Here is a 19,679-nt window from a genome sequence, read left to right as displayed (position 1 = left end):
TAATTCTTCGAAAAATTTACATTTTCGAGTATTTGTTAGTATGTATTTCTTTCGTGTGCAACTAATTCTCCAAAAAAAATTACTCTTTCAAGTATTTATTTGTTTTCCTTTTTTTTTTGATAAAGAGAGTGCAAATCCTCTATCTGTAGCAAAGACAGTCAAGATTTTGATCCAACAGGTACCCACACTTATGCTTTGAATAATCTTTCTACTTTGGGGATTTGCTGGAGTGTCCTGGAGTTCTATCCACGATTTTTCTATGGCGTCATAATGGTCAAATGCACGACAGTGAAAGCCATTTCGAAACTTAAAATGGGAAAGTCGGGAAATCAATGGCTAAAAAAAATTCTCACGAGAAACTAACTTTTCATGAGAGAGAACGACATATATACACATACCTACTGGTATAAGGGGAATTTCCAAATCGATTTTAACTCTCTCTCGCGCGCGCAACTCTCGTTTAACTTTTTCTTCACGACACGACGTATTTTATTTCTTCGCGCGCTGCTGAAAGCCCTCTCGTTACAGATTTCGGCGAAAGCAAATAAAAAAAAAAGAAAAAGTACGCATCCAATTAGATTTTATTTTATTATCTCATTTGCTCAGCTTTAGGAACATGTTTCTTACTGATTAACAATTTTTTTTTTGTTATTTTAAAAAAAAAACTGTTGTCGGTAAATAATAGTAAAAAAATTGATTTTCTATCCATATTGAAATATTTGAAATTTTACGATTCGTTATATGTTTGAAATGAAATTTCACGACCTTATATTTTTTTCGTCGAATAGAAATTTACGCTATAAAAACGAATTTTTTTTTTTCTTTGGGGAAAAATATTCCTTGAGGCTTAACGATCGTAATAAATATGATGAATGAAATCACGAATTCAATAAACTATTCTGTACACAAAGCCACACACACATGCACATACTCATATTGTATATATGTATAGAGGGAGTTGAAAAAAAGAGTGTTATTCAGCGACTCTTTCATTCTAGACACGTTGAGAAATAAAATCTTTTCCTCCTTTTCATGACCTTTGTCGATAGCAGTATTCTCCCGATTTTCACTCATTTTATAGAATCCCTTTGAGATTTCCGATATACGTCACACTTGCAATGTAACAGCGCGACGGCGATCGGGAATCAACGATTGGCGAGGGCAATTTTTTTTTATTTGCCGCACAAATTCAACAAAACACTCACAAATAATTACTCTAGTTCTGGCAATTTTCCGATTTTGATAACAATTCGAAAACAAAGGTAAACAATTCTGGACAAAATTTTGTCTTCTTTCCTGACCCTAAAGAAGATTTTTATTCACTCTAAAAATTATTAGATACTCAAAAAAATGTTTCATTATATTTATTTGCGAATTTCTTTAACTGTATAATTATTCGAAAATCTCAATAATTTCTTATTCTTTAAATCAATATTTAATCATTATCATTTTTGTTACTGTAACTATTTTAAAATTATTTTCATTATTTCAATTCAATTATTATTTTTTAGAATTTTGAATTAAAATTCTTCTTCAAATTAATTATTTTTAATTATTAATATTAAAAAAACGTTTTTAAAAAATTTTCAATTCCATTTGTTTACAATTCAATTTTACAAAATTTCGATTATTCGGAAATTCTTCAATTAAATATTTATTAGAAAATATAAACTGGAAATAATTTCAAATAAAATTCAAGTATAATCTTTTTCAAAAAAGTTAATTCTACACAATTGTCAGATAAAAGTATAAAAAAATTCAAATTTTCGAAGATTTTAATTTGAAACCTTTTCAAAATTCAATTATTTCTAAAAATATACGCTTCAATTAATTCTTATTAGAAAGTTCTACAAAAATTCAATTATTTAAATACAAAAATAATGAATTTATTAAATAATTGAATATTTCTTAAAATTAAATTCTTATAAAGAATTTTATTAAAATTTTTGAAAGTAATTGAATTTTTTCAAAGAATTTTCAAAATTTTCCGAAAAATTCACATGAAATTATATTAAAAATAATTAAAATCCTGCGATGAGTTTGATTATTTATAGAAATAATTAATTTCCTGAGAAGAATTTTATTATTTATGCCAATAATTGAATTCTTGTAAAGCATTTTATAAAATTTTAGGAAATTTAGGAAATAATTTATGTTTTTCAAAAAATTTTATGATAATTTTAGTTTAAATAATTGAATTTCTGTGAAAAATTTTAATATTTATGAAAATAATTAAATTTTCTAGAAGAATTTTATCAAAAGCTGTTTTTAAAAAAATTTTAATAAAATTTTTTGCACAAATTAAATTATTATTTATAAAAAGCAAAATTTTTCGCAGTTTTTTTTTTTTGAAAATTTTATTAAAATAGTAAATATTGAAAATAATTGAATTTAAAAGATTTTTTAAAAATAATTGAAACGTTTCAAAAAATTTATTATAATTTTGTTGAATTGTTTCTAAGAATTTTATTAAAATATTTGGTGATTAATTTTTTTATTTTAACTATTAGCGAATTTAAAGTTTTGCAAATTGTCAAAAAAAGAAAAATATACATTAGAAAATAAAAACTTGAAATAATTTCAAATAAAATTCAAGTAAATATTTTTAAAAAAGTTAATTTTACAGAATTGTCAGTTAAAAGTATGAAAAATTATAATTTTCAAAGATTTGAATTTGAAACCTTTTCAAAATTTAATTATTTCTAAAAATTCACGCAATAATGCTTTTAAAATTCAATATTATAATCTAAAACTTTAATTGGAATTCATTTTTAAATCAATTTTTATCAGAAAATTCTACGAGAATTCAATTATTTATTTATTTCTTATTTTAGAATCAATTAAATAGAAAAATAAATAATTTATTAAATATTTGAAAGTTTCTCAAAATTGAATTCTCATAAAGAATTTTATCAAAAAATGTTTAAAATAATTGAATTCTTTTGACAAATTATAATAAAATTATTAAAAATAATTACATTTTTCGAGGAATTCGATTAAAATTGAATAAAAAATAATTGAAATTTTGCGATGACTTTGATTATTTATGAACATAATTAAATTTCTAAAAAAAAATTATTTTTTTACAAAAAATGATTGAATCTCTGTAAAAAATTTTATTGTTTATGAAAATAATGGAATTATTACGAAGAAATTTATAAAAAATTTATTAATAATTGAATTCCTGTGATATTTTTATTATTCATGAAAATAATTAAATGTTTGCGTAGAATTTTATTAAAATTTGTATTAAATAATTGAATTCTTTTGGGGAATTATATTAAAATAGTTGATATTACAAATCATAGAATTGAGGAAAATTTATGAAAATAATTGAAATTTTACCAAGAATTTGATTAAAATGTTTGAAAATAATTGAATTCCGGGGGAAAAGTTTTATTCTTTATAAAAATAATTGAATTTTTGATGAGAATTTAAAAAAATTGTTGAAAATAAGAAATTTCCGCCTTTATATCATCAGTGCTAGTTTAATAAAAAATTAGTCGAAAAATTTCTTATTCTGGTACTTTAGTTGCAGGGTTCGTATAAGAGTAAAAAGAAGATTGTTATAGAAAGAGAGAAGAGGGAGAGAAATAGAGAAAGAGAGGAATAGGGATAGAGAGGAGACAGCCCTGGAGAATAATTACGGAGTTCTTGGCTTATCGTTAATGAGAGAGGACTTACGTTACATCGGTTATGTATTATAGGTGCACGTACACCGCACATACGTCGCGAATTCACCAAGTTTAACTCTGTACGATTGCGGCTCAGACGAAAATTCACTTAAGCATTCTGGCTGCGCTCTAGCGTCTATTCGTGCCTTCGATCGAGATCGAATTCTGACCGACAGTGTGTGTATGTGTGTGTGTGTGCCCCCCTCTTTACCAACAACCTCACATCCGCGACCCCAATGATTTCACAGCTCGTGCAACTTTGCTGGAACTCTATCGCCTAGATCCGCGATGCATACTGATTGTTACAAATTTCCTTTACCCTTGCTTCTACTCTCCTCTCATCATTTGTCCCCCACACAGACTCACACTCTATTTTCTTAATTTTTTCTATCATAAATTCGAATTAGTTTACTTTTTTCATTAAACAACACCTCCTGTTGCTAAAAAATAATCGAAATTCGTGAACAAAATCGAATTTCGCAAAAACAAAATCTAAAAGTTTTGACTAATTTTTATTGCAGGAGAAATTTTTCCCATACAGTATAGAAGTTTGCCTCTGTATAGAGAGCTTTTTAAACTATTCAAGAAAAAAAATCACATTCCAAAGCTCTGGAGGACAACTGAATGGGTTCCATTGTGTCTTTTCTTCTCGATAAAATATAGTCAATCTTGAAAAATTTTTTCCTTTCTGTTTTATTATTATTATTTTTTTTTTTTTTTTTTTTTGCTGCAAACCTTTCTATTTCGAAGTATATTATCCTTAAGGAACTGTCATATATTTCTTCTTTCGGGTAAAGGAACGTAAGAAGCGTTTCTTCATAAGCTGATATTTTTTTCTCGAAGGCAAAAAAAAAGGAGACAAAGCAGGTTAATAAATATACTATTCTGCGAGGAATAAGTGTGGTAAAGAAATGCTTCTTTACCCATTTATAAAATATCTGGTTTTTTTCAAATGTTTTTTTTTTTTATTTCTTTCTCTATTTTTTTCTTGTTGAATGAAAAAAAAATGAGAATGTAAAAATTGTATGGACCCATTTTTGGTGTACGTGTCAAGGAAGGGATGGAGAAATGGTGCTCGAGGATTCTCTTGTTTTTGGACCACGACACGTAACAATGAAAGTCAATGGAATATCGCGCACGTACGGCCAATACATATTGCATGGGGACTGAAACACTTTTGCCCTTTCTATCGCGAAACCCACAGATATATCACTGTTGAAGACCTCACACTGTCTTGCCATTACTCTTTCGTTACTTCTTGCCCCCGCTTTCCTTAAAAAATCCACACGACCGAGAAAATACTGAGACAAAATGCTTCCACTAATATATTAAGTAGCTTTCTCTCTTTGTTCTCTCTTTCCTTTTTCACTCACACTCTTTCTCTTAACTCTTACTGATCAGATCGAACCTTTTCTATATATTATTAATTTTTCAAAAAGTTCTGCTTATATACTTCGAGTTTTCAACATTTTTAAAATTAAATCGTTTTTTTTAAATAGTAGTTTGCATTTAAAATTTTAAACTGCACATTCACAAATATTTTTAGTTATAATTTCAGTAGTAAAATGTCAATTTAGTCAGACTGTAATTTTATTTTCAGTAGTAGGGGTCAATTATTAGTCAGACAGTATACATTGCTTCTAGTTACAATTTCAGTAGTAAAACATTGTTCAAGTCAAACAGGAATTTTATTTTCAGTAGTAGAGGTCAATTATTAGTCAGTCAGTATACCTATATTGCTTCTTGTTACAATTTCAGTAGTAAAAAATTGTTCTAGTCAGACATGAATTTTATTTTCAGTAGTAGAAGTCAATTATGAATCAAGCTTTAAATATCGATTCTAGTTGCAGTTTCAGTAGTAAAGGATCGTTTAAGTCAGACACGTACTGCTGAATTGTATCACATTTGTGATTTCTTGATTATAAGTGGTACAGATCAATTGTTCAAGTCAGACAGAAATTTTATTTTCAGTAGTATAGGTAAATTATTAATCAAACATTAAATATCGCTTTTAGTTACAATTTCAGTAATAAAAGATCGTTTAAGTCAGACAGAAATTTTATTTTCAATTGTAGATGTCAATTATTAATCAAGCATTAAATATCACTTCTAGTTGTAATTCAAGTAGTAAAATGTCATTTTAGTCAGACTGTATTTTTATTTTCAGTAGTAAGGGTCAATTACTAGTCAGACAAAACTTTTTTCCATGTCATTTTTAGCGTCAGTAGTAAAAATCAGTTTAAATCAGACGTAAATTTTCCTAATTTTCATTATTTTAGAGTACCAGTGGTAAAATTCAATTTCTGTGAAACAAAACTATTAAAATAACAGTGGTAAACTCTTTTTGGTCAGACAGAATTTTTTGGTTACAGGAGCAAACTTTATCTACATTCAGACATTTTATGTTTTTTCTTTGTTTTTATATTTTACTTCTTGATAATTTTTCTAAAAGTGACACTTTCTTACGTCGATTTCTCGAACTATATTGAGAGCATTGTTTTGTATTAAATTACTCGAAGCTTTCTTGTCGAACGTATTTTAACCCATTTTCTCGAAAATCAAATTCTCTTTTATTTGAGAGGACAATTGACATTAAGTACTTGTGACCGAAAGTATAAAATTTGATATTTTTTATACACTTTTTCATCTAAGAACAAGAAATAAAATTTGATAATTATTTTCTTTCAATCGATTTATAATTGAATTGATATATAATTACAGAGAGAAACTGAGAGTACGCACGTAATGCAAATCGCTCTTTCCTTTGAAAGTCTGCCCCCTCGCGGCCAAAAGTCCCAAGCTTAGGTGGTTGGCTATATATATTGCCTAAATCGGTGAGCTTACACATATGTAAAATGCAATGGCTAAGCCGAAGTACAATCGGAAGCACTCGTGTTCGCTCGTAAAATGCAAGGAACGCGAACGCGAGGAATAGAACTAAAAAGAGGTTATGACAATGTTTTGACATTTGTACACATCATTTATGCAAAGTTTTTTGTGATTTTTATGCTGATAAAATTTTGCATTTACACCAAAATTTGCAATAGTTTAATGTGATAGATAACAATAAATTAATTTCCAGTTTAAATCCGGCACTTTTGCCTATTTAAAATTTCTAGTTTCAGAACTATACATTATGATATACATATACACAAAATTTCAGAAGCATTAATTCCCGAAAGACTTTTACAGTACATATTTATACACTTTTTTAAGTGAAATATATAAAAATTATTTCATCAGGAATTTGAGCGTATAACATTTTAATTAAGGCTCTTTATTTTGACATACATATATTTGATTAAATATTTGTAGGAAAAAATTCTTCTTTAAAAAAAGAGGAATTAAAATTGGCAAATAAATATTGTGTCGTCAATAATTCTAATTATCAACATTTATCAGTATTTTTAATTTTTATACTAAGCGATTTAAATCTTTCTATTACATAAATAAGGGTAAATTCGGGAATTTTATCAAAAGCACTGGAGAAAATATTAAATTTCCAAAATTGAGAAAAAAATTCTCATTTTTGCCATGTCCAGCAATCTTTGACAATATTGAAAGCATTTAGGAATTTTTATTAATTCGCTTTCTAAATTTTGGAATCATTCCTAATTTTTATACAAAACTTTTGACTTTTTCCATTTCTGACAATAACGGAAATTTACGTTATGTTAATGTTTCAAATAAAAGTTTACAATTGGAAATATTCAATAGTCAAATAATGTCAAAAAGTCAAAATTCTATCTGGAATACAGGAAAAATCAAAATCGAACAAGAATAAACTATAAGTATACGAATTAGTAAAAATATTTACTAATTTAAATCAGTGACTAACTTTTTGCTTTTGAATTACTACATTTTAATAATAAATTAGTAAAATTTAAAAATTACTATTTATTAGTAAATTAGTAAATTAATGAAAATTAGCTTCTAGTTTTTTAAAATTCAATATTTTCAGCATTTTCTATTAAATTTCCGAAAATTCAATTGCATACAAAAAATAATAACATTTCAGAATTATTTTTAACATTCTTAAGAAAAAAAATCATGTTCAAAATTTTTAATTGAAATTCATAAAAAAATTAATTAATTAATATTTTAAATTATACACAAATCCTTTTGATAAATTCAATTATTTTCGAAAAATTACATAAAAATGTTTTTAAAAACTAATTATTACAATTATTTTTAATAATATTTTAAGATTGAATTCAACAATGTAAATTCGAACAATGTATATAAAAATTATTTAAAAATATTTTTAAATAATTAATTGTAAGAATTTCTATGTAATTTTTTAATAACTTAAGAAAAAACTGTAGAGAGTTACAATTATTATTAAAAAAGTGAGTTTTTATTTTAATAATTGAATTTTAGAAGAACTTTTGAAAAATTATTTAAATTAATTGATTCAGAAAATAAGTTTAGTTTAAAATTGTATAAAATATTTGAATTCAGGATGGGTTATAATTGTAATTTTTATAAATTATTAGAATTCATAAATTTTACTCATTTTCCGTAAACATTCATATTTTCCTGTAAAAAGAATTTTGTCAGGGAAAATAATTTTAATGTCAGTAAATTGTCAGGGAAATTGATAAACTGAAACTTGTGACCACCCTGATTTAAAAAAATAAAATTTGCAAATTTAAAAGCGAAAAGTCAGACACTGATTGAAATTAGTAAACATTTTTACTAATTCAAAAGTAGAGAGTACTTATACTAATAAATATCTATACACACATTATGATTAGAAAAAATTTAATTTAATTAAATTTGCTTAATTCTTCGCAATTAATTCCACACCGAAAAATTCTAATCTACAAAAAAAAATAATTTTGGATGCTTTAATTTAATTAATTATTATCCTTAAATTAAACATTATTCAAATCTACACAAATCAATACATTTTTAAATAAATAATAATAAATTTTTAAAAAAATAAATTAAAATATTAAGAAATTAATTCCATCTCCCTAAAGTAAATGTATATAAAAAATTAAGAATTAAATTAAATTATATTTAATTATATTGTGTAGAATTTTTTTTGTAAAACTTTCGTGTGTAGAGATTAATTTTCTAAAATTAATTTGAAGAGAAATTCAAATTGAAAAAATGTAATAGTGTAAAGAATTTAATGTCATAGATTTTCTGAAAACTATAGATATTTATTTGTGTAGAATTATTTAGTGTTTAACGGCGTAGAGTTAATAATTAAATTGGCATCCAAAATGATATTTTCTTCCCTGAATAATTTTACGTATAGAAATTAATTCAACATGAACTATACAAATTTAATAAAATTAAATTTTATTTAAAATTATTAGGTACGTTTATACTAATTATTAATTTTAAAAAAATGTAATTAATTTTATTAAATTTAATTTAGGTACCTTTTATTTTTAGTTGAATTAATTTCAATTTATAAATTAAATTTCTTAAAAATTAATTTTTATTGTTATTTCATTTATTAAATTTATCACTTATAGTAATTAACGTGTAATAATTTTTAAATTACAGTAGTAAGAATAAATAAGAGAATAAGGAAGCAGACATTTCGCTATCCTGCATTGCGATTTACTTTAGGGACTCAAAATCATTTCTCGGCCTATTATCAGATTATAGTTCAGTTCTATTCCTCGCGTTCCTTGCATTTTACGAACGATCACGAGTGCTTCCGATTATACTTCGGCTTAGCCATTGCGATTTACATATGTGTGCAAGCTCACCGATTTAGGCAATATATATAGCCAACCACCTAAGCTTGGGACTTTTGGCCGCGAGGGGGCAGACTTTCAAAGGAAAGAGCGATTTGCATTACGTGCGTACTCTCAGTTTCTCTCTGATAATTATAATTTCGGAGAACGTGACCTCCATTCAGTTTATTAGTAAATCGAGTAAAAATGTTAGACCAACTTTCTCATTGAATTTGTTAAATTGAAAAATATTTCAAAAGACGTGTATACTATTTAATTTCTTATATTAAATATAAAGAAAAAAATTTTTTTTTAAAGACGTGTTCACAACTTGGAAAAGTACACAGTTATTAAATTTTTATAAAAGTATTTTCGATTGGAAAACATTTTCAAAAGACACTATTCAATTTGTTAGTAAATTAAAAAAATAATAAAATATTGTTAAAAAAGTGGTACAAGTTAAAAAAAAAAAGAAAAAAAAATAATTTCGAAAATCTAGAAGAATGGAAAGTGATAAAACGAAAGGTCAACTATATTCTTCTTTATAAAAGCAGCTTTGTCTTTATTTTTATCTTATGATATTGAGCCCTCGTATTCTATATTTCGAAACTCGAAAATAACCTCTCCCTGAACCCTGCGGCTTTTTCAATCTTGAAGTTCGAAATTTAATCTCGATACCTTGATTTAAAGTTAACTGTATGAAAACTATATGTATACAGAAGGCGAACTTATTTGAAATCAATTATCGAGGTTGGAAAAAAAATTGAAACTTTTCTTTCAAAAGAGTTTAGAAAGAGAGTACGTCCTGCACTAGGTCGAATGAAATTAAGTTAAAAAGATTCAAAATTATCTTTGAAGGACTTTAAAAAAATTATTTTTTTATTAAAAATGTACTCGAATAGATTTCAAAAAAAAGAAAAATACTAATTTTTTACTGAGAAACACGTAGAACGGAAAGTCAAAGTCATAATTTGAAAAGTAAAAAATTAAAATTAAAAACGAAATTGTTTATAATTTAATTCATTTCATTAAAAAAAGTTTTTTAATATTTCGATGTTTTTTCTCTTCTCTCTATATTTTCATTTTTTTCTCTTCTATTCTAAATATTTCCCAATTTTTATTACTTTAAATTAAATTTACCCTTTTTTACTTTTTTTCTCTCTGTTTGCTCAAATTTTTTCAATTAAAAATTATAGAGGAAAAATGATAAAATAATATTTTATTTCCATTTAAAAAAAAATTGTTCATTTCTATCGAAAAAAATTTTTCATTTTTATGAAAGAAATATTTTACTTTTTTTATAAAAATATTTCATTTCTGTAGAAAAATATTTCTTTTTTTTTATAAAAAAAAAAATTTACTTTCTATTAAAAAACTATTTGATTTTTATTTTAAAAAAATGTAATTTCTATTAAAAAAATATTTCATTTTTATTAAAAAAAAAAAAAAATTACTTTCTGTTAGAAAACTATTTTATTATTTCTATTAAAAACAAAAGAAAAATTCTATTTTATTTTTCCTCTAATTAAATTTCGGTCTAATGCATTTATTCGATTGCAAAAGGGAAAGGGGAATTCATTGTCCACTGAAAGTGCTAATACAGAACAGTTCTAAAGTCTGGCAAATGTTTTTATGATCCACTTTATAGCAAGTTGTCTGCTACATTTGGAAGCAAATCGGAAGTGCAATTTCGCATCAAATTGCATCACATTATACTCCTTCATACATATATTTTATTTTTTTACTTTTATGCATTGGCTCGACTCCAAAATTCTCTCGTTTTTTTTCTTCTTCAATTTTACGAAATAAATATTAAATAAAATACCTGCATCATTAATAAAACTTTTTATTTAAAACAAAGTTAATTTTTCTTTATTTAATTTTGAAATTAATTTATAATTGGGACAAAAAACGAATCAAAACAAACGTTGCTTCGCAACATTTTTGATTCGTTTTTGTCTCAATTTTACTATTTACTATTTTTACTGTTTTACAACTTTACTACTTTTTATACTACTTTACTATTATACTTTGCTTCACTGAAAAAATAAAAATAACTTTCTCCCCTAGGGTTCAAAGTAAAATAAAAAATTTTCTTTAGGCTGAAAAGAAGCCTCTTTACTCCCTAGTGTGGAAAAGATTAATTTTCTCCCTAGGGCAAACATTTTTTATTATTATTATTATTATTACTAGTATTATAATAAAGTAATTATAGTTATAGTTACAACTTAGTAGTATAGTTATTATTTTTATACTATTATTGTGTTTTGCTATTGTTCTTGTTGTTATTATAGTATTAGATTTTGACGTAAGTAAATGAAAAATAGGAAATTTCTCGGATGATATAAAATCAAACGAGCGAACAACAAGGGCATAGATGATTTAGATATGATAGGGCATTAGATGAGTCAATTCGATATGATTGATCCAACAAACATCGGATACTGGCGACTATTTACTGTCATAGTATGATTTCCAACCCATTAAGCAAAACAAATAGGCATCATGATTGCCTTTGGGCCACATACAATGTGAATAGAGTTTATGATCGCCTCCCTCCTCCTTTAACCCCCTTTCCTATCACCTCACTAAGCAACATACGCACTGACTCCAATCAAATATTGTTTGTATAAATAATAATAATAAAAATAATAAAAATCTATATTAATAATCGTTGTGTTCCGGTAATCTGTTCGCAGTTTGAAGTTAGTTGTATTGTTTGTTTTTTGTTTCTTAACTTCTTTTGATAATGTTTCTTTTTAAATTTTAAAAATTTAAAAATTTAAAAATTTATTTATTTAAGAAAAATTAATATATTGAAAATCATTGAATTCTTGAAAAGAATTTTATTAAAATTTTTTGAAAATAATTGAATTTTTGCAATGAATTTTATTATTTATAAATATAATTGAATTGTTTTGAAGGATTTATTAAAATTTTAGAAAATATTTGAATTTTTTTGAAACATATTATTAAAAATTAAAAAAATTGAATTCTTTCGTGAAATTTTTTTGAAAATAATTGAATTTTTGCAAAGAATTTTTATTAAAATTTTTGAATTAAAGATTATTTAACTCAAATTTTTGAAATTAATAAACAAGAATAATTAATTAGTAAATTAGTTAATAATTGAATTTTTATGAAATTATTCAAAAATATAAGCTACTAGAGTAGAAACAGAAGATGGTGTAGGTAAGAAAAGATATTAAGGGGAGGTAACAAGAAAATATTAAAAGCTCAAAAAGATAGATTAAAAAAAAAGTAAAAAATAGTAAACAAGTGTTAAAAGCTGGCGAAGTATGAAAAAAAATCTACCCAGAAATATTAGTCTAAGGAATTTAAAGGGAACACTGTAACGAGTATGTATAAGGAGCGAAATGAGAAGAGAGCTTGGTGAAATCCTTCTTTTTTTTAAAAAAAGAAACCGAAGAAGACGAAGAGATAAAGAACAAGAAAATTTCTTCTCCCTAAAAAAAGCAATAACCATAAAAAAATAGAAGTGGGCAAAAGAAAAAAAAATTCATAAAAAAAAATTTTTTTTACCCATAGAGATAAAAAAAATTTCATATAAAAGAGAAGAAAAAAAAACAAAAACAAAATGCTGATTCGACCTTTTAAAAAGACGTGGGTCAACGGTATAATTTTTAATATAAAGAATTTTTCTACCCCTCGCAGAAAAAAAGGTTATTTTCCTTTTAGTCCGTCGAGTATTGTTTCCTCGCCGCAGGCTCATTTGAAAAATGAATATTGAGGAATAAAGTATGCGGAAAGAACATGAATTCAACCTCGCTGTGTATATACAAGATTGTGTGTACATATATACACAACTATTTGCGTAATATGTCGAAGAAAACGAAGTGGAAGGCAAAACAAGAACCCAGGGTAAAAGAAACGAGGGAAAACAAAAACAAGAAGGAGAAAAAAAGGAGGAAAAAAAAACAAGAGATGAATCTTGTGGCATACGAGTAAGGTTGTATTCCTAAACTTTTCTCTTTCTCTCACACGGATACATTGAAATTCAATAACGACCTACAAGTTGAATTGCCTCGGTCGAATAAATTTCCGGTTTCGCTATCAAACACTACTACTACTACTACCTGCTACCTACTACTACCAGCTCACCAGTTAAAATGTCAATTGAATTCCAAAACCGACTTTATGATATTCATGTGTACATATAATTTCTAACAACTCGTTAAAAATTCTACATATATACAATATACGTATATTGTTCCTTTTATTTTATCTCACAATAAAAATAAATTCGAACCAAATTGAATTGTTGAAGGTTGTAGGAAAAAAAAATAATAATAACGAAAAGTTCGTACTTCTCAATATAATAATTGGCAAAAAATATTTGCAAACTCCGATTTAAATATTGCTAAAAATAACAGTTCAAAATATTTTTCTCTTAAATCTCGTAAAATAAAAAATATTTATATTTTCACCTAAATATTGTGAAATATAAATACTTAGGATAACAATTTTCCTCTAATTAGGGAAAAATAAAAAGTATCTGTGAATATTTTATCTTAAATATTGCAAAAAACATTTCGAAATATTTTTTTCGTAACTATCGTAAAATAGAAAATATTTGCAAATATTTTCCCACAAACAAAAATTTTCAAACATATTTCCTCAAATATTGCAAAATAAATATTATTTACAAATATTTTCTCCATATATTGCAAAAAATATTTGCAAAACATTTGTTTAAGCTTTTGTTTTCAATAAAGTAGCTTTTTAACCTTAACCATCAGTCCCCTCTCCGGAAATAAAAATTAAAACCACTCTATTTTTCCTTCTATCAAAAAGGACAGAAATTTAACCGAAACCGGAAATTGATACCGAGAGTATAAAATAAATTCTTTCAAAACGGGAATTGAAACTAGAAAAAAAATCACTATTTCAATCCTGACGTTTTAATAAAATTTTTAATCTACACCTTCGTTTTTGTAATTAAACGCTATAATCCAATTAAATTTTAAATTCATCGCATTTACTAAGAAAATTAAAATATACTTAGTTTTAGTGACTCCAAGATCGAAGACTTACCTGAAACAGAAAAAAAAACATTCCCTTAGTAAGCAAATTGCAAAATACTTTTTATAAATTTTCTTTAAAGTAAATTATACATAACACACATTAAATTCAATTAAATATTAAATATGAATTGTTAAATTGAATATTAAAAATTCAATTAAATATTAAATACAAATTGTTAAATTGAATATTACATTCAATTAAATATTAAATTATTAAATATTAAATTTCATTAAGCATAAAATATTGATTAAAAAAATATCGAATTTAATTAATTCAAAAATATCCTCCTCACAGTGAAGTAAATTCATTACTTCATTGCAATTAAATCACGAGAAAAAGAAAAGAAAATGTTCACATAAATATTTTTTATTAAAAAAAGAAAATTCGAATCGGAAATATTTACATTTTTTTTATATATCATATCAAAGTTCTTGTAATGTCAGTTATTGCTTTTCTATAAATATCGACATAAAATTTTGCAGATTCATATACAATTCAGTTCACAAAATGAACGAATAACAGATAGTAATAAATTTTATATTTGTTGAGAAATGGATAAATATAATTTTTGAAATGGAATAAACGTCGGAAGGGATAAATTTCTCTGTAATTTATCAATGGAGAGAAAAAAAAGAGAGGGAGAGAGAGGGGCATGGAAATCATTGGTGGTAAGCAGCATACTGACAAATTGATGTAAATCGATTTCACCCGGATTTCAGCGAGGCGAAATCTTTTCTAACTTTTACCGTATAAGGTCAAAAATTTCGATTCTGATTTTTAAATACTTTCTTCCTTTTTTAATTCTTTTGATAAAATGGAATAAAGTTGCAAATAAAATTTTGAATTAAACTTAAAATAAATTATTTTTAGATAAAAAAATTGATTAATTCCATAATTGTAAATAAAAATTTCTTTCCCCTAACAAAATAAAATCTCGCAATTCAAAAAGAATTTCTTTGCGAAAGGACATCGCGAAATGGTAATAATAATGAGAAGAAAGTATGGGTATATTGGGTCAAAGGAAAGATGATAAATAGCAAGAGTGCTTCTTGCGTAATCGATAAATCACCACCTACAGTGCATCGATATGTTTTGAAAAAAAAGAAAATACTTTTCAAGGATATATAGGTATTCTTCGTCAAGTTCCAATAGAAGTGAAAGGAAACCTGTCCATGTATATGTGAAAAGAAAATTGACAGGAAAACATTTTCAAGCTGAAGAAGAAAATAGAAAAGTTTCACATCTCACAATTCACACTTTTCCTGAGAAGCAAAAAAAAAATCAAATAAAAAAAAGACAGAAAGAAAAGAAAACTGGTCTCACGTACGCATTTTATAACAGGTTCTTTAAAATTTTTATCCGTTCTTTGTTCATCAATATAATTTCTGTTTGGAAATCTTGTTATAAAAAGTAGAAATTTTTACGATTTAAAAATATTTGGCATACTTTTTATATTTTTAATTTCCAATTTTGCTTTTCGATTTTTTTCATTTTTTCTATCTCTATATCTGTTTTATTTATTTTTTCCATTTACATTTTAATATTTTATTCATTTTGTTTTTTGTTTTTTTATTTTTTGTAGGTATTTTACTTTATATTTTGTAATGTTTATTTCTATTATACTCGAATATATGGATTTCTTTTGTTACTCTAGAATTAAAGGGATTCCATTTATTTTTCTAAATAAAGAAATAAATAAATATTTTATTTAAAAAAACGGTGCTTTATATTTGCAATAAATATGTATCTTTTTTCAAATTTTTATGATTTAATTAAAAAATTCTCATTACAAAGTATCAAATTGCAAATTTTATATGAAATTCCAAAGGACAAAAAAGAAAAAAAATTCGTGATATATTCAACTAGCAAAATTGATTAAATCTAATTATGCGAAATATGAAGTATTTCTCCATTTTAAAATTTTTCAACAATTACATTTTCTTCTGTTTCGTCTGCTTTATACCTAAAAGAAAAATTCAATAAAAACCTTATTCAATTCAGAATACTGTTCATTTCCATTTTTAACAGTGGAATTTTATACGCAAGAGAAATGTTCAAGTATCTTTATTGAACTACGTGATTAATAAAAATATGGCCCAATTTCTATTATATAATACCCGTTGGTTTAAAAGATTTACATTTTTATTTGAAAATTCCTCTTCAAACTTTTATATATGAAACATTCTCATATTTATGAATCAATTTTATTCATTATTAAAAACGAAATTCCATTTTTTTTTTTTGCCATAAGAAAATTTTTCTACTCTTAGAAATTAATAATTCATTTTTTACAAAACAATCAAAGCAGACAAAATCGATAAAAATTAAAAAAAAAAAAAAAGAATTTAAAAAGAATTCATGAAATGACTATCTTTGGAAAATTTAGAAAAGGCTTTCTCTGCAAGGAAAGGGAATTCTTTAAATCAAAGAAACTTTTCCTTTAATAGTGTAGGAAAGTAAAAAATTTCTTTGATTGAAATCTTGTTTATTTAGTAAAGAAAAAAGAAAAAAAACTTTCTAACTGACTTTTTTCTCACTCCATCGAGAGAGCAAAAAAAAAAGAAGTGAAAAAATTATCTCGAATCTCCACTTCAAAACTGAACAGATTTAGAAACTTCTTGTCAGTACAGTTGACGGAGCAAACTTTTATCAATTTACTTCACCTCGAATTCAACTCGAATAAAATATATATACTTAAATAATTACATCAAAATTTCATTTCCACTTTATAATTAATTAAATTAACTTTGCTATTAAATTCAATTTTCTTAAATTCAATTTTAAACAATTAGTTTAAAAAATTTGAATTTATAATTATATTTATAATTATAATTTATATTTCCGAGAAAATTCAGTAATAAAATAAAATTTTTTATCTCAGTGGAAAAAACATATTTTTCAGGTTAAATCAAATTTTTAATAAGTCAAAAAACGAATTTCGTGGTAATAATTTTTTTTCACAATCATCCAAAGCCATGTGACAATAAAATTTAAATTTGTCGAAAATGTTTTTTTTTTCTTTTTCGATTTTTTATTGTGCGACATTTTCGAGTAATAAACAAAATGCATTACAAGGTAAAATTGTCAGGCACTCGATAAAATAAACATGAAGTGTCAAATAACTAAAAGGTACTGGAAGCAAAAATGAAAAAAATACGAAAACAAAAACAAAATTGTTTATTGATTTGGGGATCAAAAAAGATTGACTTGCTTTTGCGATGTAAATTTGTTATTAGTGCCACTGAAAATAAAATTAAAACACAAGAAAAGTATGTTTATTTTTGTAATTAATGTTTCTGAGCGATACAAAAAATTTTCGTGATACAGAAAATGTTTAATTAATTTCAAATGTGATTAAATTAAATATTTAATTATGTTCTGAAATATTACTGAATAAATGTAAGTAGTGAAGCTTAGTTTTAGTCAGACAGACTTGTAAATGCAATTAATTAATTAGTAGTAAAATAGAAATACAATTATACAGAAAAAAATTTATCATTTTTTTCTCCGTCAGACAGAACAGTTACTTATTTTATATGGAAGAAGAGTATTAAAAATAAAAAATAATAAATAATAAAAAATTATTATTTAATTAAAATTATAAAAATTTTTAGTAAAATATAAAAATATTTTCCATTTAAGTAGAAGTAGTAAAGTAGATTTTTGGTCAGACGGAATATTTAACAAATTTTTTTTTTTTTTGTCAATTAGGTATTAGTAGTAAAGAACAGTTTAAGTCAAACAAAAGTTTAGAAAACTCTCGTATTTTCGAGAGAAAATGGTAGAAGACAGTTTAGGCAGACAAAACTTTGCAAACTCTTTGTCGAACTTTTTTCCCTGCTTTTTCGGTTCTTTTGTTATTTACAAACTTATTTTACACAAATAAAAGTAAGTAAAAGAGGTTACTCGTCACTCACAATGTTTAAAGTTCAATTATTAGTAGTAAAAAGCATTATAAGTCAGACGAAAGTGCAAAAAAATTCTCGGAATTCGAGACGCAGGACGAAAGCAGGAAACTTTTCAAAAATTTATTTATTACGTAGATTATTATTTTTAGATTATTTTTTTATTTAAAGAAGACGAGCAAAGAGAAAAATATTTTTATTTTAGTCAGACAAAACTTTACGATTTTGTTAGATATATAAAATTTTTTTATACTAAAAAAGGTAGAAAAAAGTAAAATATTTTTATTTTATGCAAAAGTAGTGAGAATATGGTCAGAGAGGATTTATTTAACCTTTTTTTAGGAAGAAACTAGTTTGTCGAATAAAAATGGAAAAAAATTGTTATAATTTGAGATGCAGTAGTGTAAGCCAGTTTTAGTCAGACAAAACATTAAAAAAGTTTGTTATGCTGTTTAAAGTAGAAAAATCGAGTTTTGGTCAGACATATTTTTTAAAACCATTGTTACGAAGATGTTATTCGCAAAAAGAATTTTAAATCATGAAAAAGTGTTAAGTAAAAGTAGTTAAGAATGATTTTGGTAAGACAGAATTTTTCTATTTTTTTGTTGATATAGTAAATTATTATTATTAAATAATAATTGTTATTCATTGTTAAGGTAAAAAAAGTAGTTTAAGACACAGAAAATTGTAAAAGATTCTAGTAATTCTAGAGTCAGTAGTGGAAGTCAGTTTTAGTCAGACATTTTATAATAATTTGTTATATTGTCAAAATTGTAAAAGTAAATTTAAAACCTTTTTTATTCTCACAAGTAATTTGATTTTTAATAATAATTCTTATTGATAAAGGACAATAAAATTCAGTAATAACAAAAGTATTTTTAGTCAGTGAATTCGTTCAAAAATTGATTAATGTTAGAAAATCAGTAGTAAGACAAATTTTCAGTCGGACATTTGATTGAATTTGACTTCCCAGTCAGTTATTTGTTTCTATTTTGTTTAAAAAGCAGGAAAAGAGTAGAAATATTAAAGTTTCAATCAGACAATTGGTTTGAAATTTATTAAATATATCAGTAGTAATAGCCGTGTTTAGTCAGACCAAGCTTAGAATCAGCAGTAGAAAAATTGTTAGACTTTTAGTCTGATAATTAATTGAAAAATGATTTAAAACAAGAAATCAGTAGTAATAGTAAGTTATAGTCAGACGGAAGGCCGTTGTCTTCCGTCTGACTATAACTTACTATTACTACTGATTTCTTGTCAATTGTCAATTGTCACGTTACAAAATCACATTCTACAAATAGAAGTAGTACAAGTGACTTTTTGGTCAGACAAATGAATTCACAAGATAATTTCGC

At 24.8% G+C, this 19,679-nt stretch overlaps 1 protein-coding gene across 1 annotated transcript in view; it reads right to left on the bottom strand.

The window, feature by feature from the left end:
- The window catches only part of LOC122499407, a 160,180-nt gene that overhangs the window by 25,426 nt on the left and 115,075 nt on the right, over positions 1–19,679 (bottom strand). The window lies entirely within an intron of this gene.

This window comes from Leptopilina heterotoma, unplaced genomic scaffold, assembly GCF_015476425.1.
Source record: "Leptopilina heterotoma isolate Lh14 unplaced genomic scaffold, ASM1547642v1 Lhet_167, whole genome shotgun sequence".
Taxonomy (NCBI): Eukaryota; Metazoa; Arthropoda; class Insecta; order Hymenoptera; family Figitidae; genus Leptopilina; species Leptopilina heterotoma.
The sequence above is the reverse complement of the archived record's forward strand: the minus strand, read 5'-3'. Positions and strand labels throughout refer to the sequence as shown.